This window comes from Gorilla gorilla, chromosome 4 (genome assembly GCF_029281585.2).
Source record: "Gorilla gorilla gorilla isolate KB3781 chromosome 4, NHGRI_mGorGor1-v2.1_pri, whole genome shotgun sequence".
In the NCBI taxonomy this organism is placed as follows: Eukaryota; Metazoa; Chordata; class Mammalia; order Primates; family Hominidae; genus Gorilla; species Gorilla gorilla.
The window spans coordinates 145,638,492-145,665,057 of record NC_073228.2 but is presented as its reverse complement, the minus strand read 5'-3'; the positions used below and the strand labels follow the sequence as shown (position 1 = coordinate 145,665,057).

Genomic DNA, 26,566 nt, shown 5'->3' with positions numbered 1-26,566 from the left:
CTTTTTTGGTTTAGACAAAATTTATCATATGCAAATTAGGTGGTGTGCCTGGAGGATCCCACCATTAAAGTTTATGTATATATGTTGAGTGTAGTAGGGGTCACTCAAGGGACCCCTTAGACATGTTGCCCATGATAATAATAATGCTAACATTACCGGCTACCATTTATTATCAGCCACAAGCCTGACACTGTGCCAAGCCCTTTATATGCATTCTTTTTTTTTTTGAGATGGAGTCTCACTCTGTCACCCAGGCTGGAGTGCAATGGCACAATCTCGGCTCACTGCAACCTCCACCTTCGAGTGATTCTCCTGCCTTAGCCTCCCGAGTAGCTGGGATTACAGGCGTGTGCCACCACGCCCGGCTAATTTTGTATTTTTAGTAGAGATGGGGTTTCTCCATGTTGGTCAGGCTGGTCTCAAACTCCCGACCTCAGGTGATCCACCCACCTCGGCCTCCCAAAGTGCTGGGATTACAGGCGTGAGCCACTGCGCCCAGCCTCATGCCTTCTTATTTAATACTCAACAACCTTATGAGTTAGGTGCTGCTTGTCTTCACTTTACAGAGGAGAAAACTGAGACCAAAGTCTCAGTAAGTAGATGAGCCAGGATTTGAACCCAGACCTATAGCATGTAGGGCTTTCTGTTTTCCCTGCCTTCCTCCCTCCTTCACTCCTCCTTATTTTTCTTTCTTTCCTTTTATTTTTTCTTTCTTTCTTTCCTTCCTTTCTTTCGTCCTTTTCTTCCTTTTTTTTTTTTTTTGAGACAGGGTCTTGCTCTGTTGCTCAGGCTGGAGTGCAGTGACATCACCATGATTTACTGTAGCCTTGAACGCCCCCACCCCCCCAGGCTCAAGAGATCTTCCTGCCTCAGGCTCCCAAATAGCTGGGACCACAGGCATGCGCCACCACACCCAGCTAATTTTTAAAATTTTTGTAGCAAGACAGAATCGTGCTATGTTGCCCAGGCTGGTCTTGAACTCCTGGACTCAAGCAATCCTCCTGCCTCAGCCTCCCAAAGTGCTAGGATTACAGGCATGAGCCACCATGCACAGCCACATGGGCTTTCTTCTGGTCATTCCGCTCTTGGCTGGTTGGCCCTTGTGCATGCCCCACCAGTGCACATGCCCATCTGATAAAGTTGGTAGCATTTCCTGAAACTCTAAAACTGCTCCAGGCAGTTCTGAGGAGATAAGACATGTCCTGCAACCTGGGTTGGGCTTTGCTTTTAAGCCTCTAATTGGCTGCTAGCCAGCACCTGCCTGACTCTACCAAACTCTTCTGATCAATAACTAGTGGATGCTTTTACACTCGTGAAGCATGGTTAAGTCCATCTTATTGGCAACTCCTGATAGTTTCCCCCACCAAAGAATCCCTTCACCTCTTTCATGTTTGTCAGTTGAGCTAATAATTTATATGCTTCCTTTGTCCTTTGCTTTTAGGTCCTCCCTGATCCTCCCTCCCACTGTGACCTTGGGGGTCCAGGATAAATTCCATTAAAACTCCTGCTCCCTGTTCTTACCAGGATGGCCTTGATACATAAATTTAACTCTAGCCCCACTGTCTGTCTATCCTGTTATCTCTTTCTTAATATTTCTTTGGTCTTATTCCTCCTGCTCCTCCTCTGACTGTCTCTGATGTCTCGATCACTGCCTCCCTCCCCTGAGCCAATGCCACGGAACCGCCCAACATGTGTAAGTGTGACTGCCTGGAAAATGTAACCTTCAAAGAGCCTGAAGTTGAGTGACAGTAAACAGAACCTTGGAGACCCAGACATCATCTAGGGTTTACATGGACTCAGCGGCAGAGACTTGGAAACAAGGCAAGATGAGAGAGAGGGAGGGATGGGGATGATCAAAAGAATGAGCTGGAGGGAAAAGTGGGAACTAGGGAGAAGTAATATTGATTCAACCAGGCCACACAATCCTTGCTGTCAATGAGAGAAGGGCCTTCAGAGATCAGCTAGTCCAGGAGTGGCAAAGATGTTTCATGTCATGAGCTAATGTTGAATGATGAGTAGCAGCTTCCTGGAATGCATCCTGAAAAGAGAGTGCCGTAGTTGATTAGCAATGTCTGCCATGGGCATTGGATGAGAAATGGTGGCATGTGTGCTAGGATTTACCTCTTTGATCTAATTCGACCTCTTCACTGTAGTACAACCCAGGAGTCCGCAGGGAAGGGACTTGTCCAAGGTTTTCACAGCGAGTTGCAGGCAGATCTCAAAGCTTCTGCGATCTCCTGAAACCCAGGTGGAATTTGCAAAACTAGATATTGACAAGGGACTCAGGGAGAGTGGTGAGTTTCAGAAGCCCTGAGTGTGGGATAACTAGAAAAGGAGCTTCCACTCTGAGCTGTGGAGAAGAATGTGGATGCATTGCGGACCAGACACGGGTGAGTGCTTGGTTCTCGTGGAGTGATCAGTTATCTGGATCTGCCCAGCACCCTGGATACCTTTTTCACCCTTTTCCTCCCAGGGAGAAAAAAGAAACCCTTTAGAGCAGAGGCTTTGGCTCTCTCTAGACAAAGGGTGGAGAACTCGGTGAGGAAGAGAAGAGGAGGGGAAATGGTCCTGGGCTGGGATGGCACCCTTAGGGGCAGAGCCACTGATTATGTGGCAATGGAAAGGGCCCTGAAAGAAGGTGGCAGGTAGGAGGAGCTGAAAGCCAGGCAGGAGGCACCTGTGTGTTGGTGTGTGGGCCAGAGAAGAAGAAAGAGCCTCCAGGTGACAAGAGCTGCAGAATGGGGATAATGATACCCTGACAAAGCAGCAGAGCTTGGAGCCCAGCCCAGCCAGGGGGTCTGGAACAGCTAAGCCGCAATGCACCACTCACAGGTGGAGGATGTGGGCCAGTGGGTGGGATGGAGATGGGGGCTGAGGTGGCCCAGGACCAGTGCAGCCTTGGAGGTTTGCTCCAGAGCTTTTGTCTCTGTTGTTCTTCCCTTCTCTTTCTTTCCCATCCCATCTCTTACTTTCTCTTTTCTTCCTCCCTCACCCCTCTATACCACAGAGTCTCCACTGGGAGTTGAAATAGGGGAGTAGTGAGAGTGGTGGTGACAGAAAGATCTGGAAGCTGCTTTAATTCAGATCATCTGCCTAAGGCTGTGAAAAGAAACTAGACTGCAAGTGTCCCAACAGCAGAGAATCAGATCTGGATGCCACACCCAGTTTTTCACAAGACCTAACTGAGATCTAGAAGGTGAAGAACTCCCCGATGTCAGTGTCATGGTCAGACAGTCAAGTCTCCCATCTTCCTTCCTTGTCTCTGTGACCTAAGCTGATCTTACCCCAGGATCCCAGGGTGGGCACGTAACTTGACCTGGTCAATCTGTGTCTTCCATCTCCAGGACACGGTGACTCATTAAAAGTTAATCTGGCTGGGTGCTGTGGCTCACGCCTGTAATTCCAACACTTTGGGAGGCCGAGGCAGGTGGATCACAAGGTCAGGAGTTCGAGACCAACCTAACCAATATAGTGAAACCCCATCTCTACTAAAAATAGAAAAATTAGCTGGGCGTGGTGGCGGGTGCCTGTAATCCCAGCTACTTGGGAGACTGAGGCAGGAGAATTGCTTGAACCCAGGAGGCGGAGGTTGTGGTGAGCCGAGATTGTGCCACTGCACTCCAGCCTGGGCGACAGAGCGAGACTCCTTCTCAAAAAAAAAAAAAAAAGAAAAGAAAAAAAGTTAATCCAATAATATTAGCAGTGGATCTTTTGCTGAACTACTGAAAGATGAGTGGGTTCTTTCTGTCGGGTTTGCCACACTGGTCAGTGTAAGACTGGAGCTTCTTAAACTGCTTGGAAAGTGGCTATCAGAGAGTAAAGCTAACACAATGGAGAGAGACCCAAAAGTTGGAGTGAGGCAGATGCCAGGTGACAATGTCTGTGCGCCTTGATTCAGCTATGCCTGAAGTCTATTCCTGTGCTTTTCAGTTATGTGAGCAAAAAAGCTTAAGCCAGTTTGAGTTGTATTTCTGTCATTTGCATGTAAGAGACTCTAAGTCCACTTAGAGAAACAGAGGGAGAGAGGCTGGGTGCGATGGCTCACGCCTGTAATCCCAGCACTTTGGGAGGCCGAGGTGGGTGGATCACCTGAGGTCAGGAGTTCAAGACCAGGCTGGCCAACATGGTGAAACCCCATCTCTACTTTAAAAATATAAAAAAAATTAGCCGGGTGTTGTGGCACATGCCTGTAGTACCAGCTACTCAGGAGGCCAAGGCAGAAGAATTGCTTGAACCCAGGAGGCGGAGGTTGCAGTGAGCCGATAATTGCGCCACAGCACTCCAGCCTGGGCAACAGAGTGAGACTCTGTCTCAAAAAAAAAAAAAAAAAAAAAAGAGGAGAAACAGAGGGAGAGAAAGACAACCTAGAGAGAGACACAACTACAGGGATGAGGACTGAGTCTGATGGGAAAGCAGGTGTGCATGGGGGTGGGGTTGTCCTTTAGGATCACTGAACTGACATTCAACAGTGAAGCAGGAATAACAGAACTTATCGGAAAGAACACACAGCCAAAGATGATTTTCCAGATGGGCCAGTCTGAGGTTTCATGAAAGCTTTTTTGCTGCTACATAGGCTGTCTGTCTGTGTAATGACAGTAGTCCATCTGGGCTTCCAGTCTGCACAGGGTGTGGGTCTGCTTGGGGTGGGGAGGAAGACAAGGTCATTGGAGTTTATCTGAACAGTCAGCAATCAGTTGCAACCAATGTCCCTACTAACAACTCATCATGTAATCCTTGCTCCAAGACCAATCTTTATCTATCAATCAATCAATCTATGTATCTATCTATCTATAGACAGGGTCTCGCTCTGTCATCCAGGCTGGAGTGCAGTAGTGCGATCATGGTTCACTGAAGCCTCGAACTCCTGGACTCAAGCAATTCTCCCACTTCAGCCTCCAGAGTAGCTAGGGCTGCAGTTGCCTGCCACCATGGCTTGCTAATTTCTTCCTTCCTTCCTTCCTTTCTTTTTTTTTTTTTTTGACAGAGTCTGGCTCTGTTGCCCAGGCTGGATGCAGTGGCGCCATTTTGGCTCACTGCAACCCCCGCCTCCCGGGTTCAAGCGATTATTCTGCCTCAACCTCCCAAGTAGCTGGGATTACAGGTGCATGCCACCACACCCTACTAATTTTTGTATTTTTAGTAGAGATGGGGTTTCACCATGTTGGCCAGGCTGGTCTGGAACTCCTGTCCTCAAGTGATCTGCCTGCCTCGGCCTCCCAAAGTGCTGGGATTACAGGCGTGAGTCACCACACGTGGCCACCTCTGGCTAATTTTTGTACTTTTAGTTGAGACAGGGTTTTGCCGTGTTGGCCAGGCTGGTCTCAAACTACTGGCCTCAAGTGATCCACCCGCCTTGGCCTCCCAGAGTGCTGGGATTATAGGTATGAGGCACCACGCCCGGCCAATTTCTTTTTTAATTGTAGAGATGAGGTCTCCCTATGTTGCCCAGGCTGTTCTTGAACTCCTGGGCTCAAGCAATCCTCCCGGCTCAGCCTCCCGAGTAGCTGGGATTACAGGCATGTGCCACCATGCCCTGCTAATTTTGTGTTTTTAGTAGAGATGGGGTTTCTCCATGTTGGCCAGATTGGTCTCAAACTCCTGACCTCAGATGATCCACCCGCCTCAGCCTCCCAAACTTGGGATTACAGGCATGAGCCACCACACCCGGCGCTCCTCCTTTCTTACAGCTACATAGTCATTCAGTTTATTTATCCAGTCCCTTACTGATGGACATTTAGTTTGTTTCTGATATTTTGCTTTGCAAACAAGAACATCTAATACACTTAGTGCACATGTATGAGTGTTTCTTGAGAATTTATTCCTAGAAGAGAGATTGCTGGCTCAAAATATGTATGAATTTTTCATTTTGAAAAATACTGCCAAGTTGGAGTGGAGAACTTTTTTCTGTGAAGGAGCCCTCCATCCCTAGGGCTGAACCAGTGATGAAAGGCACTCCGGGTAGAAAGATCATGGACTTTCCATTCAGATGTATTTGGATTCAAATCCCAGTTCTGCCACCTTTTTCCTGTGTGACCTTGGTTAAGTCACTTAACCTCTCTGATTTTCTGTTTCCTTAACTGCCCAGTGGAAATTGTAAGAGCTGCCTCACAAAGCTGTTGCAAGGATCAAATGGCATCTTGTAGGTCAATCCTCTAGCGTGGGCCTGGTACGCAGTAGGCTCTTGGCCCATGTTAGTTTCTTTTCCCTGACTGAACCCTTTTCTGCATCCATCATGGAAGACAAGCTCTGGGGAGTGGCTGGGGAAGGTGATTTATTAATGAACGTCACACAAAAGTCAGGACTCCACAGTGGCTCCTTCTAAAGGTCACCTCTAAAGGCAACTCTTAGAGGTAAGGACCATTTCAAGTAAAGTTGTAAGGATCTGCTTTTGAGAACACAGCCTAGGGTGCCGACAGAGATCAGACCTCACTGGAGGACCTCTTCCTAAATGATCCCTTCATCCCAGACACTGCCCTCCATGCCTCAGTCTCTGCAGAAGAGGAGAAGGAGAATCCTCCTCAACAAGAGGAGGGTGGCTGGCTTTTACACAGGGAGTGGCTAGACTGGTCTCTTCGCAGAGAATAGAACCAGAAAACAGACATCAGACAGACTGAGGTCGGGCAGCAGGGTGGCATTTCTGTCTTGGACACACAGCATGAGTGTGAGGGAAGCAGCAGGGTGCCCCACTGGAGGTCCCTACCCATGATGGCCTATCCATCTCCCTGTCTTGGTTCAGGGGGAGAGGTCTGGAAATCCTTTGGAGGTGGTGGCCAGATTGCATCCATAGTCCCAGCCAGACCCTCAGCAATGCCAAGAGCCTCTTAGCTGCAGGTCACTGTGCTCCACTGTCTGTAGGCCACTGCCCCACCTTCAGGGCTAGAGTTTCTTTCTTCTGGAAACCACACAGGACATGGGAATCCCAGACTGGGCTGCCCTTCCTGGAAGAGGATGTGTGTGTGAGCCCAGCAGCCGCTGTGATGGGGCCCGAGGTGGTGATATTGGCAAAAAAAAAGGGGAGCTAAGCAGCATGGTGACAGCAGTGGTGACAAAGCCTCCAGTACATGTAGCCATGATGAGTGACACTCAGTAGGGTAGGCTGTGGCGCCTTTATCCAGAGTCTAAATGCTTGCTTTCAGTTCCACCTCCATATATTACATGCTGTGTGGCCTGGGGACAGTAGCTTTCCCTTTCTGACCTCGGTTTCTTCATCAGTAAAATGAAGATGCCAATACCACCTGTCCTGTCTTCCTCAATGTCTACAACCAGCAGGTGCCTTTAACATGCCACGAGGCAAGAGTGAACTCAGGTGGAGGTACTTTGCTAAAAGCAGCCCAGGTAGGAGGAGATGACTGAGTAGAACTGGCCGTGTTATCCTCAGAATGATTTCTTGCTTCCCCAGGAGACTCCTGTTGCTGTGACGATTTTTCCTGGTTCTCAGTCCCCGGACTCTGGGATAGCTGAGATCTTCTGGCTCTCACCTCACATAGCATCTCACAGTGATGTCCTGGCTTCCTGCCCAGGGCCCCAATCACCAGTTCTGGTGCTGACCCTGCAGGTCCTAGCTCCCTCCCAGCCGGCCTAGAGACAGGGCCCAGGCTCATTGGAAGGAACAACAGGAGACTTGCCTGAAAGCCAAATGTTCTACCCAACAGGACCTGATTATGGTGGCCAAGGGGCTGTACCTGGGCAGTCTCACCCAAGGGACACTTCTCAAGGGTCAGGAGAGTTTCAGCTCTGTGTTTACACATGATTCTAGGCTGAGGGAGAGAGAAAAAGCAGGGTAGGGGGTGGCAGATTAGGCGAGGGAATGTGTCCCCTAGATGGTCCCTTAGCTCATAGTGGAAGCGGGCTCTAGAGCGCCTTGCCCATGCCCTCTTCATGCTCTAGAGAGGTGGGCAAAGGACAAAGTATGCGACTACCCAGGAGAACCAGCCTCCAGATTGAGACTGGAGATGACGGCCACTCAGTCCCCTCCATTGCAAAAAGAATAAAAGAAAGGAGTAGGATTGGCCATTGCTTGCAAATAAACAGGAGGGGGCAGTGTTGGGGTAATGACCTCCATCCGGGGAGGGTCAGGAAGGGAGCTGTCCTTTACTGGGCACCCAGGAGATGCACCTGCACAATTTCATTCATTCTCACGACCACCTTGTTAGGTAGGCACTATCTCTGTGGCTCCATTTGGCAAATGAAAAGGATGAAGGTCTGAGAGGTCAAGTTACACTGCTAGGAAGAGGTTGACCTGGAGTGGAAACCCAGGACTGCCTGTCTGACTGCTGAATGGGTGCTTTGCGTTCCTTACCTGCCCTCCCAGGGCTCCAGACCGTCCCTCCTGCACATCTGCCTCTCCCAGGCCGTGCCTGCGTGTCCCCAGCCCCCTCCAACAGCTCCTTGAATCTCCTCACTCACTCCTCACTCTTACTTCCTCTTTGGAATCCAGCCACAGGCTTTTTTCTTCCATCTGAGGGAGAGAAAATGGTCTCGTTCCCCACCCCCAGGTCTTTCCATCCTCTCATCCATCCAAACCTAAGCATCTCTCTCTCCTCCCCTCCCCCTCTCTTATTTTTTTTTTTCTTTCTGTTTATCCATCACTAGAATCCACCCCCCTTCCCTCTTGCCTGTAGGTTCTGTGGCTATAATCAAATCATAACTTTTATTAAATTTAAGATTACTTTTTAATGGAATCAATTTCTTGTGTGGTGCTTCTCTGCCTGCCCGCGGGCTCTGCCGGCTCTGTGCTCAGCATCCCCACCCGCACAGTTGTCTCTGCCGCTGGCGTTTCTGGCTAAGCTGCCTCTGAAGGAGGGGCAGGTCTGCCATCCCTAAACACACACAGAGAAACACACACACACATGCACACACTCCCACACACACACCAAGATGCACCTTCCTGCAAGGCCCAGACACACAGCCGCCAAGCCCCAGGTGCCCACGCTGAGCGGCAGGGAGTGGGAGAGGGGCAGGGGCAGGAGGAGAGAGCTGCAGAGAGAAAGACTGAGGGTGCAAAACAAACGCGGAGCCGAGCAGACATTTCTCAGCCTGTTAATTTCCTACAGTTCTGTTTTCCAGCCTCAGAAACAAGCTGGTTTCTGCCAGTCCACCCCCTTCCCTCTGACTGCATTGTGCAGCTGCTGAGCAGAGAGAAGTTGCAGGGAGGAGGGGGTTCCACAGGAGAAGCGAAGAGACTCAGGTTTTCATACGATTTATCAAAGTACAGGCAAGATGCAGAGATGCTTCTGAAGCTGTGACCCCAAAAAGAAGCTCAACTGGGAGATTTGCAGTCTGGACCAGTCTAACCCTACAGGTCTGGGCTTCAGGAAGAAGGGAACATGGGGGTGCTGCAGGGAATGCTTTGGAGGTAGGAGAGAAAAGGAAGAGGGGTTGGAGGGTCACTTTGATGGAGGGAGCAGGGGCTGGGAGAGGTATTGGGGGAGTTCTCAAAATGAGCTCATGGGGGGCCTAGAGATGAGGATTTGCAGACTCAGCAAAGACTTGGCCGCCTCCTTGAGGCATCGGCATGGCTCTGGGCTCTGTTCCAGCTTTTCTGGGAGTATCCCTGGACACTCTTAGGTAGACAGGAGATCATGGGTGGGCAGGTAGATCTGAGGCCTGAGGGTGGCCCTCCTTGGCCCACTACACTGTCCTCAGCACACATTGTTAGTAAACTGAGTGTCAGGCGGGAGACCTTATGTTCATCCAGGTACATGTTGCAAAGCTCAGTGAATAAGAGCACAGCCTTTGGAATCAGAGAGGTCCACAAATCTAGACTCTGAAGCTTTCTAACTGTGTGACCTTGAACAAGTGACCTAACTTCTCTGAGCCTGTTTCCTACTCTGAAATAAGGATTCAGTAAAGTGATGCATGTGGAACATCTAGCGGAAAGCCTGACAGAGTTAGAGTTCAAGTGGATTGCTAATATTTGTATTATATCTTCTAAGCACCAACCAAATGCACACACATAGCCCATGATCCCCCGTGCCTAGGTTGATTGGGACCAGGCAGGCCTCCGCTCTTGGATTAAATTCAGGCTGAGACCAGAGACCATGTGAGTGACAATTCCCAGGATTGGAATTCAGGACACAGCAGGGCTCTTCTCCCTCCTTCAGGTGGAAGAGTGGCTGAAGGGCTTGTCAGGAGAAGAGGTGAGGGACTGATGAAGCCCCCTGGGTACTGAAGGCCAAACTCCATTCCTTATCCCTGATTTTCAGGGAGCAATGAACCTGAAGCCGGGTTTCTTCTAGGGCAGAATAAAAGGAAAACATCCTGTGGCCAGTTCCTGCCCTGCAGCCTCTGATAGCCTCCTGTTGGCTTGGGGGACTTTAGAGGGCTCTGACATCCTTAGACAAGGCCTAGAGAAGGGGGTCTATGAAGATTTAATTTGGCACGGGGCACGAGTGCCCTTTCTATCCCTCCTGTCCTTTAACCCTAGGGAGTAGGAAAAAACTCAAGAATGCAAACAAGGGGCAGAACTGGAAAAGGCTGGTTCTGGTAGTGAAACCCTCATGTGCCCAAACTTGGGAGCAGATGCCAACATGGCTGCAGTCACAGTACAACCAGGATCGGCGGCTCAGCCCCATCAGGCTGTACTTTGGAGCCCAGCAGCTTCCTTGGAGAGAGGGACAGCTGGAGCCTCCTCTCCCAGGCAAGAACTCACCTCTCAACTTTCTATTACCCCTAAAAGGAGGCTGTTTCAACGGGCTCAGCAACTCCTTCGGTTTGACCCCTGACACAAGCATGCCCTGCTGAATCTACACCTGGACCTATAGACTTGTAGAGTCCTTTCTGGGGCTGGATGTTCCCACAGGACAATTACCAGTCATGCATACAGAGCTTTGCTGCCCAAGGGGACTTTCTGAGGGCTGAATATTATTTACTTCAACTCTCCTTTGACAAGGCACCTGAGGCCCAGATGGGGAAAGTCACACAGGACTGTGATGGGGCCTGATCGAGATCTCCTGAATCTTCCCAGTGCTGCTTGCTGTGCTTTGTGGCCCTTCCTCTGGCTGTAACTGTAACCCCACCTATACCTTTGGTTGCACATGCTCGTACAGCGCTTACCATGAGCCACCCTCTGAGGCAGGTACTATTATGATTCCCATTTTACAGCTGAGGAGGCTGAGGCTCAGAGAGGTTAAATACTTCCCTAAGCTAGTATGTGGTCGAGCTAGAATTTGAAACCAGAATATCCTGCCCCAGAATCTAGACTCCTAACCACTGGGCTGTGCTACCTCTCTTCTCTGGAAGCTTCTCCTGTACCTGGACACATTTACCTTCACTTTCCTCTTCTCCTGTCCTTAGCTTTCACCACCACTTTCACAATTTCTCATTTCAGGCTAAGCCAGATAATCACCCCAGACACAAGGGCAGGCTCAGCACTGCTATCAAAATCCCTTTTCCTTTTATCTTCTCCATCACCATCTTAGCCTTATCGCGTTCACTATCATGATCAACTTCACCATTTATAAAGTCTCTAATTGCAAATGACTGTGTACCTATAGACCAATGCAGATCTAACCCCTGCCTTGGGATGGGAGGATGGGGCTTACAGTCAAACCAAACAGCAGTTTAAGCCACATATACTCCTCCCTTTGTAAGTAAAGGTACGAAACCAGAATGTGGAAGGCAGTCTTCTTCTTAAGAGATTTTTCTGCAATAAGATGGAGGTGGTGAAGGAGAAGTTTCGAACAGCCAAAGAGTGCCTGCTGAGGGAAATTAATCAATGGCCAAGAAGATTGCTTGTCATCTTTCAATATCTATAAGAAATAACGAGCCTCCAGAGAGGGGGCTAGAGCTCCAAGGGAAAAGAAGACCAGTGGGTACTCTGTCCAACTCATGCCTCTAAGGAGCTACAGGAGAAAGATGGAGCCATAGGCAGCTTCCATCCCTTTGGGTGGTGGCCAACACCCATCTCCCCAGCCACAGTATCTCTCAAAGCCCCTGGAAGCCAGAAGCAAGCAACACTGCCCAGGAGTTTTAAAACTGATTCTTCCCTTAAGCTCAAGTCCCACCCACCTCCCAACCCAATGAGCTTGCTGGTTGGCTGTCCATGAGTGTTGGCTGCCAGAGGTGCCATCATCCGGCACAGGATCTACAGGAAAGAGGGCAATGGCTTCCCGGACCAGAGTCTCCACCCAGAATTCCAGCCAAGGCCCCAGAGCTCCCAGGACCTGGAGAATTTGTTCCCCCTGGTTGTGTTTGGAATTGGCTGGTTTTCTGGGCACCAGGCCCAGCTCAGTTTAATTTTTGTTTATTTTTATGTACAGATTCTCTTCTGTTTGGGGATGAGCTTTGTGTAAATTATTATTATTTATATGATAAAGAATAAATCACACCAAATAAAAAAACCCACAATCTCTTTTTCTCAATAGAATTAGTAAATTAGGGGCTGAAAGGAACAGCCGATATGCTGGGGTTTGGTTTCAGGAAGGCTTTGGACATGGATTCTCGCAAAATGTCTTAGTAAATGGGCTCTGTTATCCTGGATTTGATGCTACCCACAGTCCGCAGAGGCATAAGGGGCCTCCCAGAAAGATGGCAGTGGTTCAGGCCTAAGGGTGGCTTCCTGGCCCTCCAGACATCCCACCCCTGGAGAGATGAGTCAGGCATTTTGAAGTGATTCGCTAACTCAGAATGGGGAAAAAAAGGGAAAACAGGAGTTGGGGATTCTTGCCAGAACATGATCAAATGCCCTGAACTGAGGTGGGGGTAGGGTTCATAGGAGTTACTTGAATAGTGGCATTATTACATCAGGGAAAATGAGCCAATCATTTCTTTGCCTATTCATTAAATTTGCATGCTAAGACTCTATTGGTTGGAATGAAATGAGTCAGGAGGCAGGGATGCAGATGGGCAGAGGACCAGCTGGGCCTGGAAAGTGTCCCCAAGTGGCCCCCATCCCAGCCAGGGTAGGGAGAAGACCAATTCACCAAAAATACTGCACCCTCACCCCCTATCATCCACCTTTGGATAAAGTTCTGTTTGGGAACTAGAGAAAGACACACCCAGGGCAAGAATCCATCCTGGGGCTAATATCCTAAAGACCAGATAGAGAAAAAAGTCAGCAATAGTTGTTTTTTGTTTGTTTGTTTTTGTTATTTTTGTTGTTGTTGTTTTAAATCTCCTAGGACCTCAGGCTACCAGAGATTTTTCTTTTTTTTTTTTTGACGAAGTTTCGCTATTGTTGCCCAGGCTGGAGTTCAATGGCGCAATCTCTGCTTATGGCAACCTCTGCTTATGGCAACCTCCGCCTCCCGGGTTCAAACGATTCTCCTGCCTCAGCCTCATGAGTAGCTGGGATTACAGGCATGCGCCACCACGCCTGGCTAATTTTGTATTTTTAGTAGAGACGGGGTTTCTCCATGTTGGCCAGGCTGGTCTCAAACTCCCGACCTCAGGTGATTAGCCTGCCTCAGCCTCCCAAAGTGCTGGGATTACAGGTGTGAGTCACCACACCTGACCAGCTACCAGAGAGTTTTAAAAAACATCTAGGCTGGGCGCAGTGGCTCATGCCTGTAATCCCAGCACGTTGGGAGGCTGAGGCGGACGGATCACTTGAGGTCAAGAGTTGGAGACCAGTCTGGCCAACATGGTGAAACCCTGACTCTATTAAACATACAAAAAATTAGGTGGGCATGGTGGCATACGCCTGTAATCCCAGCTACGCGGGAGGCTGAGGCAGGAGAATCGTTTTAACCTGGGAGGCGGAGGTTACAGTGAGCTGAGATCGCGCCACTGCACTCTAGCCTGGGCCACAGAGCGAAACTCAGTCTCAAACAAACAAACAAACAAAAACCATACACACACAGAAAAACTTCTGACACCATTGCCTATCAGCTTTTTCTCAAACTGTGTCCTTTTCCTAGAATGGACTTCTCCTATCTTCCCACCTAAGTAAGTCCTACCTTTGCGTCAAGGCACAGCTATAGCCATTGTCATGGTGGGGTCCCAGAGCAGGGACTCTGGCGTCTCCTCTTGAGCTTGAAAATCTACTCTGCCGCTTAATAGCTGTGGAAAATTTGGGCAACTCACTTAATCCTCCCTGAGCCTTAGTCTCCCCATCTGTAAATGGGATAATAATAGCAATCACACATACCCAGAGGCTTAGAGTGAGGATTAAATCAGAAAGGTCACATGTAAAACGTGCTTACACAGTAAGTGCTCTATTAAAGTGGTAGTTATTTAGAATGATACTCTAGTAAGCTATCCCAGAGCTCCCCAACTGGGAATTAACTGTGTCCCACTCTGACATGTACCTTGGGAACACAGGGATTCCACCTTTAGGGTTTCTGACTAAATCATTTTTCACAGTCTGCCCTGAATCAGCTATTACGTAATGAATCTGGCAGTCCCTAGCCAAGCTTTGCACTTAGTAGGTACTTGCTAAGACAATAAATGCTTGTTTAAAATGTTGCCCACCTAGTCAAATTCCCAAACCCTGTAAAATCCCACTAAATTCTAATCTATTTGTCCTGAGTCCCACACAATGCCTGGTTCAGCCACTTCCAGTAGAGTGGGAAATGGGGAGCAGTGGAAGATGGGCTGGGGCCCCAGGAGGAGAGGGGAGATGAGAGGTGGGAAATAAATGGAGCCTGTAAGGGGTTTTACTGTGTCCAGGCCACATGGATCAATCTGTTTTCACTGCCCCTCCATAGGGCACTTTAAATTCCACCCTCGTCTTTGATTAACCAATGGCTGACCTGAGACAGGTCTGCTTGTGCAGGTCCTCATCCAGCCAGAGGAGGTGTATATTGATTAGCTAGACTAGGGCAATGAACTGTACAGGCTCTGGATTGCCTAAAAGGCCCCTTGAAAGGTGGTCCTTGTGGGCGAGGGAGATCTCTGAGTCACCGTGGGTACTCATGCACTTGCCCATGAATAACCATACATTTATATGTGTATGTTTGTGGGTAAATACTGGCCCTTTTTTCTTGGTGTGTATTCAGTAATTCATTCATTTGTTCATTTATTATTTATTGAGGCCCTACTGTGGGCTAGCACAATGCCGATGCTAGAATGTGGTAGTCGCTAAGGCAAAATTCCTGCCCATACTGAGCTTTTTTTCTAGCGAGTGGAAAGAGTAACAGTAAAGCAAAGAAATTAACAATTTAGTTTTAGATCGTGAAAGTGCTGTAAAAATAATAAAACAAGATAAAGGGATAGAGAGCAACAGTGCATGTAGACGGAGCTCCTTTAGGACGAGTGGTTTGGGTCAAGACCTAAATGATGAGAACAAATCAGCTTCAGAAAAAATCTGGAAACAGAGCATTCCAGGCAGAGGGCACAGCAAGTGCAAAAGCTCGGAAGAATTGCTTTGGGTCAGTGACTCTAGGAATCTGTGTCATTCTGAGGCAAATGTCAATCAGCTTTTATTGCATGTACACATTTGTATCTTTCCATTGCTGTTAGAATCATGCCAACCTCCTCACTGAGACCTACAGTCTTACAACCCCACCCACTGGCCTCCAATCCCATTGGCTTCTTCAGGTCCTTGAATAAGATGGATTCCCTCCTGCCACAGGATCTTTGCACAGTCTGATCCCATCACCCTGCATACTGTTTCCTCCCCTCTTTCAGGAATTAAATCCTTTTTTCTTTCTTTCTCTTTCTTTCTTTCTTTCTCTTTCTTTCTTTCCTTCCTCCTTCTCTTTCTTTCTTTCTTTCTTTCTCTTTTTCCTTCCCTCTCCTCTCCCCTCCCCTCTCCTCCCCTCCCCTCCCCTCTCTCTTCTTTCCTCTCTCTTCTCTTCTTGCCCAGGCTGGAGTGCAATGGCATGATCTCGGCTCACCACAACCTCTGCCTCCCGGGTTCAAGCAATTCTCCTGCCTCAGACTCCTGAGTAGCTGGGACTACAGGCATGTGCCATCACACTCAGCTAATTTTGCATTTTTAGTAGAGACGGGGTTTCTCCATGTTGGTCAGGCTGGTCTCAAACTCCCGACCTCAGGTGATCTGCCCATGTTGGCCTCCCAAAGTGCTGGGATTACAGGCGTGAGCCACCGTGCCTGGCCTTTTTTTTTTTTTTGAGATGGAGTCTCACTCTGTCACCCAAGCTGGAGTCCAGTGGCACAATCTCTGTTCACTACAACCTCCACCTCCCAGGTTCAAGTGATTCTTCTGCCTCAGCCTCTTGAGTAGCTGGGACTACAGGCAAGTGTCACCATGCCAGGCTAATTTTTGTATTTTAGTAGAGATGGGGTTTCACCATGTTGGCCAGGGTGGTCTTGAACCCATGACCTCAGGTGATCCACCCACCTCAGCCTCCCAAAGTGTTGGGATTACAGGCATGAGCCAGTGTGCCCAGCCAAATCCTACTTTCTTTAGCTCTCAGGAAGCCTACGGTGGGTCACCCTTCTACCTTCCACACTAGATGTTTCCTTTGTTAGATGCTTTCATATTACCAAGTTCCTATAGTCAACTTCTTATCTTACTTAGTAATTATGCATTATCTTATCTGATATTAGTATCTGACTTCCCACCAGAATTACAACCCTCTGGGAAAGCTGGTTATCTGAGATTTTTTTGTTTGTTTTTTGAGACATACTCGCTCTGTTGCCCGGGCTGAAGTAGAGTGGCCCGATGGCTCACTGGAATTTCTGCCTCCCAGGTTCAAGCGACTCTCATGTTTCAGCCTCCAGAGTAGCTGGGACTAGAGGTGCCTGCCACCACGACAAAGCTAATTTTTGTATTTTTAGTAGAGGCAGAGTCTCGCCATGTTGGACAGGCTGGCCTTGAACTCCTAGCCTCAAGTGATCCACCTGCCTTGGCCTCCCAAAGTGCTGGGGTTACAGGCATGAGTCACATTCCCAGCCTGAGGGCTGGTTATCTTATCTGTATAACTTATCTGTATCCCCTTTATACAGGGGAATATATTGACAGCCTTCAAATATGTTCTATGTTCAATATATTCAATATATTCAGTATATTCAAAATATATTGGCAGCCTTCAAATTCCGCGAGGCTGTCACATTGCAGAGGAAGACCATGTTAACATAGGAGCAGGGAGGTGAAGAAGTGGGTTGTTAAGGAGAAGTGGGTGGGGTTCCTTCTAAGGAAGGTCTTATAAGAATGAGAAGTTTCAGGGGTAGAACAGGTGCCTTAGGAGGTAGTGAGTTCCCTGTCCTTGGGGGTCTGTAAGCAGACAGGAGAATAGAGAGAGGTGCCCCAGGGAGTCTTCATGTCAGCATCAAGGTTCTGTGATTAGTAGTCCACCAGCTGACCAGGTCCTTCAACCCCAACGCAGCTGTAACAATGGGAGCCCCAGGTGCTGAGTGGTGCTGGGTCTGACCCAGTGAGATAAGCGTCTGACTTACGGAACTTGGGGGTGGACAGGGTCGTTCCCAGCTTCAGACTCCATCAGGGACTCTAGGTGGCTGCTGCTCCCCCTCCTTTCTGCCTAGCTCTGAAAGGGCTAGGAAGGAGGGAAAGCAGCGGGTGGGGGTGGGAGGAGGAGCTTCCGCAAGTCTTAAGTGGCTCCCCAGCTGGAGCTATGGTGCATATTTTAAGTGGAGTTTACAGACAATGGATCTCTCTAGGGCTTGGAGGGGAAGGAAGCAGAAATTCAGGACCATTCTGTGAATTCCCAAGTTCTTTGTGTCCATTGTGTAGGGAACAATGCTGTTTGTTCGGCACATTCACTCAAGATGGGGGATGGGGGGAGATGGTTAGGCCCCAGTGTTCCGAGGTTCTTCGAGGGGCGGGGCTGCTCGGGGAAGGGGTGGATGGAAGCTGGAGGGGCTGGGGGTGAGCCTTAAGGGAGGTGAGGATTCCAAGTCTGGTTGTGTGGGTTTGAGCTCCAGGACAACTCCCTTTAGTACAAATATTGCTTCCCCTCTACACCTCTCCACCCTTCTCCAGAGATTCTAATCCTCAGAGGCTTCTGACCTTGATGTGTTGTCCAAAGGGTTGGGTTGGGGGGCTGAGGAGGAGTGAAGCTGTCTGTTCACCAGGTAACCTTGGACAAGCCACTGCCTCCCGGAGGCCTCACCCTCTTGCTCTACTTCCACAGTTGAAGGGCCAGCTAGAGATGGTCTCTCACAGCCACAAAATTAGGTCCCTTCCATACCACATCCTCAATCTCACCAAGCCTGGGCTCCTTCCTGACTCTCACCCAGTAAGTTCACAATCTTGGTTGCCAGTGGAGGCTGTATATCCCCAGAGTGAGGGAAATGAGAGATGAGGCCAATGCAGGGCCTAGAACCTCACTAGTAAGAAAATCTTCACTTACTGGTTAGTTAGCGGCTGCTGGACACTGTGCATACATTCTCTTATAGGGCCTGGGATTAAAAGCTCTGCTCCTAGCCAGGCACAGTGGTACTGCACACCTGTAGTCCCAGCTTCTTGGGAGGCTGAGGCGGGAGGATTGATTGAGCCCAGGAGTTCTAGAACAGCCTGGGCAACATAGCAAGACCCTGTCTGTTAAAGAAAAAGTCCCATAGCTGGGTCACCTTAACCACCTTAACATCTCTGAGCCTCAGTTTCCTCTCTGTAGGATAAACTAGATATAATAATAATAATATCTACCTCACTGGGCTGTTATGAGGATTAAATGAGATATTACATCTCAAGCACTGTCTCTGGAAGGGTGGTAGAGCTTATAAATATTGGTCATATACCTATATATAATTACTATCTCCATTTTTCATATATGGAAAGCAAGTCTTGGAGAAGGTAGGCATCACACAGTGAATAAATTAGGGCATGATAATTCAAATCCAGGCTGGTTGATTCTGAAGCTGAGTTGCTGACCATTGCTCAGCACCTCCTGCAGAGATGGGATTGATGCCTGTCCTGACTTTCCAACAGCACCTGCCAATGGTCCAAAAGCCAAGTTTCCTTCTCCCAGCAGGAGAAGTTGCATTGTTTAACCAGGGCTGGAGTCTGAGACTCCCCTCTAGCCCTTCCCACAATCCTACTGTAAATTAGAGTCCCCTCACTCCCCAGTGACCTCTGCAAGGTAGTGTCTTATGCTGGAGGGGCACCAGAGTTAGGGACAGGAGCAGCCTCAGTACTCCTGGGCTGAGTTCCAGAGCCCAGTTGTTGCACCTGGCCTCTGAGCTACAGTTTGGCTGGTGGCTGGAGACCTGGGCCTGGAGGCTGGGACCTGGCCCTGCTATGCTTGGAGCCATAAGGCCATCAGACAGCCTGGCTAGGTCTTGGATCTCCACAGAGATAGAGCTGGGAGAGGCACAGATCCATGAACTGAGACAGATCTGGGAATGAGAGTAGACACTGGAGCCTTGGGGTTGGGGGGTCCACAGGTTGGCAGAAGGCACTGAGCCATGGCTCCTTCCCATTCCTGTCCTACCCCTCATCTACCTTAGTCCTACTCTTGCCATCCATTTCTCTCTCTCTGGTTTTGGGTTCTCCATTGAATGAGAAGAGGAAGAAAAAAACGGAGAGAACTGGGGGAAGGGGTGTCCACTTTGCCAATGTGAAGCAGCTCTTGTTCTATGAATGAAGGTGATGCGGGTTCAGGGTGGAGGAAGGGGGGTGGAAGGAAGTGCTGGGTAGGGCAGCCTGGGATGGGGTTGCCATGGGAACAGCAGCCTGTCAGGAGCCCTGCCTTCAAAGCTGAGGTGCGTGTGTTGCAGGTTCCTGGGGGAGGCGGGTGGTGTATGCGTGCCTGGGGTGGGGGAGCAGCTCTGATGTAAGCCCCCTGGGACTCCAGCTCCTGGATTCCAGATCAAAACCTTAACCTGGGTGGGAAGCAGCATCATGCGATGCTTCCTGGCAGACACCCCTCAGCCTCAAACCCTTTTCTGTGGAATGTAAGGCAGGGATGGGGGTGGAATCAATCCTGGGGGGAGGCGGGCTGTGATGGAAGTTGTCTGCCAACACTACCCCCTTCATTTCAAATGGGGCAGGAGGGAAAGGGGCTCTTACTGGGTGGAGGGGAGTAATGGGGAAAAAGGGGGTTTGCTTCATTCTCTAGGCCTCGGTTAGGGGCCAGGCTCCACAATGAGTTTCCTGAGGCATCTGGCTCCAATTCCTCAGAGAGCTTGGAACCTAGGAATAGGGCTCAGAGGGAAGGAAGCCCACTGGGCTGTTTGTGAGATCTCCAGCTGTCCTCACTCCCACCCCACACCACCGCTACCATGACCCTCTGGCCACTAGGGGGGGCCATGGCCCAGCATCCATGGGATTGAGGGACAGGTCAGTCCAGAGACCCAAGGTGGCCCAGTAAGGTAGTGTGGCTGAGATGTAGCCTCAGTGGCATTTGCCTTTCATGAGGTTGGCCCAGCTCATCCAGGCCCCAGCAAAACCTGAAGGCCTTTAGAGGGCACTCAACACCCTGGCACTGCCAATTCAGTCCCGCCTTCTCAGCTGCCCAGGCAGACCTTTCCAGAGACCACCAGCCAATTCAAAACAGGTCTCAAGTGCCTACTACTCGCCAGCACTGTGCTAGGCATTGCCAGCGATTTTGAATCTAATGGGGGAGATGGACACTAACAGAGGCTTAAAACACATGCACCAAGGTCAGGAAAACCTGGGCTTGAATCCTCACTTTACTATTTCTAACTGGGTGAGTGACCTTGTGCAAGTTACTTAATTTGTGTCTCAGTTTCCTTATCTGTAAAATGATAATAGTACTGGAGATGCAGGGAGCTGTGAGGAGGATTAAATGAGAAAGCATGCTTAAGGCCTTTGCTGCAGCATCTGGCACACAGGAAACCCTCACTAAAGGGAACTATTGTTAGTAGGTGAACCAAGGTGCTGAGTACTAGCATGGAGGTAGAAGCAAAGTGACGAGCAGTCCTGGAGAAAATAAAAATTCAATCTGGGCTGGGCATGGTGGCTCACACCTCCTAGAACTTTGGGAGGCCAAGGCAGGAGGATCGTTTGAGTCCAGGAATTCAAGACCAGCCTGGGTGACATAGAGAGATCCTGTCTCTACAAAAAAAAATCAAAAATTAGCTGGACATGATGGCACGTGCCTGTGGTCCCAGCTGCTCGGGAGGCTGAGGTAGGAGGATTGCTTGAGCCCAGGAGGTCGAGGCTGCAGTAGGCCATGATCATGCCTCTGCACTCCAGCCAGGGTGATGGAGTGAGACCTTGTCAAAAAAAAAAAAAAAAAAAAAAAGAAGGAGGGCTGGGCGTGGTGGCTCACGCCTGTAATCCCAGCACTTTGGGAGGCCGAGGCGGGCGTTATCACCTGAGGTCAGGAGTTTGAGACCAGCCTGGCCAACATGGTGAAACCCTGCCTCAACTAAAAATACAAAAATTAGCCGGGCATGATGGTGGGTGCCTGTAATCCCAGCTACTTGGGGAGGCTGAGGTGGGAGAATCACTTGAACCCAGGAGGCAGAGGTTGCAGTGAGCTGAGACTGCACCACTGCACTCCAGCCTGGTGACAGGGTGAGACTCCATCTTAAAAAAAAAAAAAAGAAAACAAAAAAAAGAAAATTCAATGTGTTGAGATTATCAGGGAAGGCTTCTTGGATGTGGTGCCTGATACTGGCCTGAAGGAAAGGCAATATTTCTATAGCAGGGTTGGTAAGGGCTGTAGCAGGTAGAAGGAACTCCAGGAGGAAAGGCATTTAGGAACCTTACTTTATTTCATTCTTGCAGCACAAAATGGCAGCCCTATGTCTCCCTCCTGGGGCGTCTCTCTCCTACATCCCTATTTCCAGAGGCTCTCCCACCCACCTGGAACCCTGCCTTGGGCTCCCTCCTCCTGCTCCTCCTCCTCTTCCCTTCTCTTTCACTCCCACTCCTATTCATCTTCTTCTTCCTCCTTCCTTCTTCCCTAGAGAAGCCAGCTCAGAGAGAGCACGTTTCATAAACAGTGACCACTGCCCTATGAGTGCCTGGACCAGTAGCTCTCACCCAGGGGTGGTTTTTCCCCCCACGGGACATTTGGCAATGTCTGGGGACATTGGTTGTCACAACTAGGGGTGGGGGGATGCTGCTAGCTTCTAGTGGGTAGAGGCCAGGGATGCAACTAAACAATCTACGGTGCACAGGACAGCCCGCACAACAAAGAAGCACCTGGTCCCAAATGTCAATAGTGCTGAGGCTGAGAAACCTTGGCTTAGGCAGAGAACTGCAGCTGGGGAGAAATGCAGCCCCCTGCCCCGGGCTCCTCCAAAACCCCACCCCAGGAGTCTCTGATCCCCTTCCCCAGTCTCTTCCCATCTTCTAGTCCAACCCTCAGTGTCCCCTGGCCTCATACTACCCACAACTCCTGCGCGTCTGCCCCCTCTCCTAGGGTCTTGTCCCCGCTCTTATCCTCTCCCACCGCAGGGGCTGTGGAAGGCCTGTCAGGCAGGAGTCAGCCTGCGGCTGCACGAGGCTTCGGAGACCAAGCTGCCTGCTGCACTCGGTGCTGCCTGTCCACTGATTGGCCGAGGCTGCCGTTTCCATGGTGATCTACGGCAAAGCCCAGACCCCCCCACCCCCTTAGCCCCCGCGACAGGCCCTATTCAGTGGCGAGAGCCCCGACAGTCAGGTTAATAAAACAGGAGCCGCGTGAGGAGCCGGGCTATGGGCCGAGGTCCCAGCGTGGTGGCCCGCCCGGAGGAGAAGGGGACGGATGGGGGCAGGGAGCGAGGAGCTTGCTTGCTGCCCAGTCGCCGCCCTCCCCGACTCTGCCAACTGCAGGTTCTGGGGCTGCACCAGCTCTCGGGGACTTGGGGTTCGTCTCCTGGAATGCACCTTCCCATAGTGGCCTCTGGGGGCAGTGTCCCCTCCCCCATGGGTTCCACTGGGCCCCCCTAATCAGAAGGGTTGGAGTTCTGGGGCTGGGGCTGGGGAAAGGGAGAGGTGGAGATGGGGTAAGGAAGAAAAATGGCAGGGAAAGGCTAGAATGGGAATCGGGTGGGAGACTGGGGTGAGATGGGGATGGGTGGGAGTGGAGTCCACGTTGGGGATGGAGAAATGAAAAGGGGAATGAGGAAGGAGATGGGAATGAGGCCAGGGGGAGGAAGGGATGAGTTGGAGGAAATGGAAGGTAGAGACCTGCGCATGGAGAAGAGGCTGGGATGGGGAGAGGGAGGGAGCTGGTGGAAGGTGCAAGGTGGAGAGGAGCATGGGATGCAGGAAGAAGGTGGAGATGAGAAATTGGGATGGGAGCTAAGATTGAGTGAGATGAAGAAGGATGGCGTGGGAGAGAGGGTGGTTAAGAAGGGTACGATGAGGGATAGAGCGTCTGGGAGATAGGCACAGCCTCTGACTAGCTCACCTCTATGCCCAGCACAAGTGCTCAGGAGGTGTGTGCTTGTCACATAGTCCGTGCTCACACGTGTTTGTGGATTGAATGAATGAGGTGAGAAATGCTGGGCTGTAGCGGGAGAACTCTCCTGCTGGAATCAATGCCACACCTCTTCCTCAATATCAACACTGAGTGCTCACAGTGGAGTCTGTGCCAAACTCCTTCATGGACGACCCCATTTAGTACTTTCAATAATCCTTTGAGGCAGGCACTATTACTATTTGACAGAGGTCCAGAGAGGTTGAGTAACTTCCCCAAAGTCACACAGCTCTGATTCTTGCCTCAGATACGGTGGGCATATGGTCAGCTTCTGTGTCTGGACCTGAGTATTTCTGGCTGAAGACCCAACATGCAGATTGGTGACTGGGGAGGGCAGGGAGTTCTGTGTCACAAGAGCCCAAGAATGGAGCCCGGTTGTGGTGCTGAGTGGAGTGGCAGGCTCCTGGATTGCCATCCATGACTCTGTTTTCCTGGCTGGTGGAGATGCTAGGTCTGCTGTTGCTTGGTGCATCATTGTAGTTGTATTTCCATATGACAGATGCAGAGACCCTTAGGAATTCTCAAATGCTGTCTCTGAGGTCATTCATTTTGAGACAATGGGGAAGCCCAGAGCAGGTGCCCCAATGTGTGGAGTGAAAAGGGCTTTGAAATAAAATAGTATAGTCCAGTTCTGCCATCTGTATTGTGGCCTTATGCAGATGATTTAATTTCCCCAAGCCTCAGTTTTTCCATCTATAAAATGGAGACAATAGTACCACCTACGGTGATGATACAGATTACAGTGAGATGATATCTATGGAACAACTGGCACAGAGAAAGTTCTCAGGAAATGTGGTTCCCTTCTCGCCAGGGTGCCTTTGCAGATGCTTCTGTTTCTCCTTCTGGGAAGTGTGTGATCCATCACTGCAGGACCCAGAGGGGAGAAGGAGAAAGAAGGGACTCCTGTCTCCCTGCATCTGTGTTGTCACCACCTCCAGAGGACTAAACATGAGAGGGGGAAACTAAACTTTATAGGCTTCGAAAAAGAAGCAGAATGGGTAGGTCCCATGCGGTGAGGATGCTTCTTTTTTTGTCTCCTCAGAAGGGGTTGATGGATCCAGGCTGAAGGAATGAGGTGGGGTTCACACCCCATAACTTCTCCCTCCACTCTAGCCCTTCACACCCCCAGCCTGAGCAAGGGAGGACCACTGAGAGAGGCCAAGCCTCTGAACCAGAGCCAGAGCCTCTCCATCCCAGGCTGACCAGCTGGCTGCTACCCTTCCAGCCTGCTCGTGGCCAGTCAGGCCAGGCCAGTGGCTAGGAGCCCAGGCCTGGAAGGGCAGAGGCGGCTGCAGCAACCTGAGCACTCGATAAACCATTAATTCTTAATAAACGACAGGCTGTGCATTATTTAACAATAATGATACTTTCTGTTCCATTATAGATTAAAACACTGGCCTCTTCTTATTAATCCTGCGTTTCAAAAGCTTGTAAATCCTGCACAGCCGGAAGAGATAAAAGCCGGCTCATCCCCATCCCAGGGCTGACATTCTTGCACTGACAGTGGCTCAGCGGCTCGACTTCTGTATGCACACGCGTGTGCTCTGGGCCCACCCACCGCCCAGCTGCACCAACAGCTGCAGGTGCAGGGCTACCGCCACTCTCCACCTTAGCTGTGCTCTCCTTCCCTCAATCGCCTGTCTCTCATTTTTGTTTTTCTTCCTCAGCATTTTTCTCTGATTTTTTCCCCTTTTTCTGTTCATCTGTTCTTCTCTATCTTGCTTCTTCCTCTCTTTGTATCTCCCTGTTTTCTTTGTTTCTTCTTCCTCCTTTTCCAATCTCCCCCTTTCTCTCTCTCTCTCTCACACACACAGACACACACACATACATACATCACCTGCCTCTCCATCACCTGACTCTCCTTCATCTTCACACCATTCAACCAAACAAACCTGCAATATGCACAGACTCTATCTCCATATGGTCTTTGCTTTTTTCAGGGGTCCTCAGAGGGATGCGGTGGGGAGAAGGAAGATAATTCCATAGAGAAGGAAAAGAAGGAGGATCACAGAGAAGAAAGGCAGAAGCAGAAAACCTGAGACCAAACAGGCTGAGTAGTTTCGGAGCCCTCTTGGCAGACTCTGACAGCCACACGAAGAGCACCTATTGCAATCCTCAGTGGATGCTCAAAGCCCTTCTGTATCGCCCTCAGGCTCTATTTACATACTCCCAGGGACAGGGAGCTCACTGGCTATGGAGGCAGCCTTTTATATTACTGCAAAGAGAGCTTCTTCAGTAGGAGTTCATATTCACTTTCAGCCTTCCTTTGGCAAATGCCAGACCTTTGGAAATCTGAAGGCTGCCATTCCAGCTTCCTGATGACACCTTCGGTCTCAAGCTAACCTTCCCCATCCTTCCTCCAGGCCTCATGCGTCAGTGGGCTGAGCCCTTCCTTCATCCTAGTTCCCCTGCTCAGTGCCACCGGGGTGTGTCAGAGAACCAGTAAAGGTGGCTCCAATGCTGACCACAGTCCTTCCTGTGGTGCAGCCGGAACAGAGGCCAGCTAGGCCCTCCTCCCATCTGGGGATCAGAAACCATTACTGAAGGTTTGAGAAGAAAAATCACAGTGACCTTGATTGTCTCTCCCAAGGTCATTGCAAAAAATAATATCTGTTGTCATTTATTGAACTTTTACTATACAGTAGGTACCCTGTTTACATCCCTTATCTTGTTCAATCCCATAAGAGTTGTTCCATTATTATTCCATCTTGCAGATGAAGTAACACTTGGAGTGATTAAGCTAACTTGGCCATGGTCACACAGCTAAGTAAGTGGTGAAGTCAGAATTTGAACCTGGTACTGACTCTGAAGCCCTTGCTTTTAATCTGTGGATGTTCTCTCCAGCTATTTGGAAACAAAAGTGGTTTTTTTAGTCAAGTGGGCCCCCAAAGTCAGAGAGACTACTGTCCGTGAAGCTAAAATATTTTCTCCAGGATTGGACTAATGGTTTCCCACCATGGGCTTTGCAGGTGGGGGTAGAGCTGGGGTAGAGATCTCTGGCATTTTGGTTTATACTTGCTGGGTGTTTCTTTAGGTCGAGGAGGAAGATAGTGTTCATACCACTTACTGAATATTCCATCAGCCAGGTTCTATTCATCTCTTTTAATCTTCACCATGACTCTGTGCAGTGGATGCTAGCCCCGTTTTAAAGAATAGCAAACTGAGGCTCCAAGAGGTTAAGTCACTGGCATTTATGCTTATAGCTCGTGAGTTTTGGAGCTTGTCCGTGATGTTTCCTAAGAGGAGATGAAACGGAACACTTACTTTTATGGAATGAGGTGTTGCCGGATTTTTTTTTAGAAAGGGCAGGTGCGTGTGTGTGT

At 49.8% G+C, this 26,566-nt stretch overlaps 1 long non-coding RNA gene across 1 annotated transcript; it reads right to left on the bottom strand.

Moving 5' to 3' along the window:
• Window positions 1-1,736: 1,736 nt before the first annotated feature.
• On the bottom strand, window positions 1,737-17,849 carry LOC134758599 (uncharacterized). The gene is made up of 3 exons (XR_010133951.1): window positions 17,305-17,849; window positions 2,122-2,237; window positions 1,737-2,038 (listed from the first exon to the last, which is right to left on the bottom strand). It is a non-coding gene; the product is annotated as an uncharacterized lncRNA (long non-coding RNA).
• Between the last annotated feature and the right edge of the window lie 8,717 nt (window positions 17,850-26,566).